General features: G+C 33.8%; 1 pseudogene; it reads left to right on the top strand.

The window, feature by feature from the left end:
- Nucleotides 1-910: 910 nt before the first annotated feature.
- LOC147830083 (U2 spliceosomal RNA) lies at nucleotides 911-1,029 on the top strand (annotated as a pseudogene).
- Nucleotides 1,030-2,721: the final 1,692 nt, after the last annotated feature.

Below are 2,721 nucleotides of genomic sequence, written 5' to 3'. Positions count from 1 at the left end.
TTTTTGATCAGTGCTAACATAATATATATCTTTCTACATCTGCTATCTTTTAATCTACCTGTCTTCACATTTACATGGGTTTCTTACAGGCAACATATAGTTGAGTCTTGTTTTGGTCTATTTAGATAGTTCATACTTAAACTGATTGTTAATCTATCTCTATCTCTCTCTATATATAGATATATATATAGATATATAGATGAATATCTGCCATATTTGTAACTGTTTTACTATTTTCTGTTTGTTGTATTTGTCTTACTTTTTCCCCCCAGTGCTGAGATGGAACCCAGGGCCTTGTATGCACATGATAGGTAAGCACTCTACCATTGAGCTACATCCTCAGGCACCTCCACCCTATTTTCTGACTTCTCTGGTGTTTTTTTTTGTTTTTTTTTTTGGTACTGGGGATTGAACCCAGGACTTTGTGCTTGCAAGGCAGCTGGTGGAACCACTGAGCTAAATCCCTGGCCCTAACTTCTCTGATTTTAACTAAGCATTTTATGATTCCATTTTCTCTCCTTGCTATATAAGTTATACTTCCTTTTAATATTTTTTCTAATGGTTCCTAGAGTACAATATACATTGACCACTGATCTAAGTCCTTTTTCAAATAATTAATTCATCTATAATGTAGGCATCATATATGAAAATATTCTCACATCCTCTTTATTATGCAAATTCCTTTTAAGATTGCTGCCATTTATTTATTTAACTTATCTATAATCATCCAGTACTTTGTTGCTATTATTTTGAACTAATAGTTTAATTGGCTCAATTAAGAAAAAGAATTTATTTTAACCTTTATTTATTCTTTCTCTTAATGTTCTTCCTTTATGCAGATCTGGGTTCTTTATATAGATAAGAGGTTATTGAAAGATATGGTGAATGTTTGAATTTAAAAAAACTTATTATCGCTTCTCAGCCTTTTGGCTAAGATCAAGTGTTAAAAAAACTTATTACAGTGGTACCTCGGTTCATGAATTTAATTCTTCCCATGATTCTGCAACAAATCATGGAAAGAATTAAGTACCACTGTACTGTAAAAGATAGATTGCCAAAAAACAGAAACAAAGTTTTTGTAAATAGGGGCAGGGGTATGTGTGGAGGGGTGGGAAGGAAGGAAAGGGAATGGGGAAAAACAAGAACCAAGATATATCATGTACAGATACAAATTCCCAATGAAGAATGTGATCATAATGTATACCTAAAATGTACCAATAAACTTAATGGAATAAAAAAAAGATAGACTGCCAAGAGCAATGGAATGTGTTTGAAGCAAGGGGGAGTATTTTAATTATTCTGAGGGGGGTTAATGACAATGTATCTTTTACTTTAATAATTTTAAAATCTAAACATTCACTATATTTTATGATCACCCCTAAATGATGAAATATTTCTGGCAATTTTTGTCAAATAATAACATTACAGTGTGTCCTCATTACCTTATTCACCAGATCTGGCACCATGCAACTTCTGACTCTTGCCTAAAGTCAAAATGATCATGCAAGGTAAATATTTTGAATCAATTCAGAACATTGAGGCAGCCACAATAGTGCAACTAAAGAGACTTATGAAAGAGGACTTCCAAACTGCTTCAGAAAGTGGCAAGAACAATGGGATAAGTGTGTTTGAAACAAGAGGGAATATTTTGATGGGAGTTAGTGGTGATATATATTTTACTGTAATAATTTTTTTAAAAAAATTATATATTCACTGTATTTTTTGATCACATATCATATCAGATCACACTTTCCACCTGAAGAACTTCTTTTAAATTACTTGTAAGGTAGGTCTACCTGGCAACAGATTTCTTCAGTTTTGTTTTTATGAAAAAGTATGTGCTAGGGCTGGGGATTAGCTCAGTGGTTTCACCGCCTGCTGCACAAGCACAAAGACCTGAGTTCCATCTCCAGTACCAAAAAAAAAAAAAAAAGTACGTGCTGTATTTTCTTTCTCTCTTAAAGAGAAATTTTGCTGACTTTTAATTTTTATCATTATTGTTTTCTTTCAGTGCTCTAAATGCATCATTCCACTCTCTTTGCATGGTTTCTAATGAGAAATCTGATGTAATTCTTATCCTTGTCCCTCTATAGGTGAAGCATTTCACCCCCTACTCCAACTTTACAATTTGAATATAATATGAATAGGTATAAGATTTTTTTGATATTTATCCTGCTTGGTGTTTTCATGGATTCTTGGATATGTATTGTTTAGTATTGCTCATTGATTTTGGAAATTTCTTAAGCATTATGATTTCCAAATTTCTGTTCCATTTTTCTCTTTTTTCTCCTGATATTTCTAGTATATGTATGTTTCTCATCTGTCTACTCATTTCCCAGGTTGTTTTTTTTTTTTTTTTTTTTTAGTACCGGGGATTGAACTCTGGACCTTGTGCTTGTGAGGCAGGCACCAGAACCACTGAGCTAAATCTCCGGCCCTCATCTGCCTACTCATAATCCTGGAACATAGGTCTTCCTGGTGCTTTAATAAAAAGCCAAAGATTCATTAAGTCCCTCTGGCTGAGTAGGATTCAATATTCCAACTTTGTCTCTGCTTTTGTGGGTAGCAGCTGTTATATATGCTCAACTTTTCATCTTTCTAGGTGTTGTTTCTAACGTGCTCCTTGAAGACTCCGTCCCTGTGCACAGCAAATATCTGAGTAGAATGCTTAAGTAGATTGAGGGCTTCTTCTGCAGCTCCTGTCTTTTTCAGGATTTTGAC

The sequence above is a fragment of the Heterocephalus glaber genome, unplaced genomic scaffold (genome assembly GCF_053883595.1).
Source record: "Heterocephalus glaber isolate CG9 unplaced genomic scaffold, H.glaber_assembly_v1.0 deba00000331, whole genome shotgun sequence".
In the NCBI taxonomy this organism is placed as follows: domain Eukaryota; kingdom Metazoa; phylum Chordata; class Mammalia; order Rodentia; family Bathyergidae; genus Heterocephalus; species Heterocephalus glaber.
This window is presented reverse-complemented; position numbering and strand designations above follow the sequence as displayed.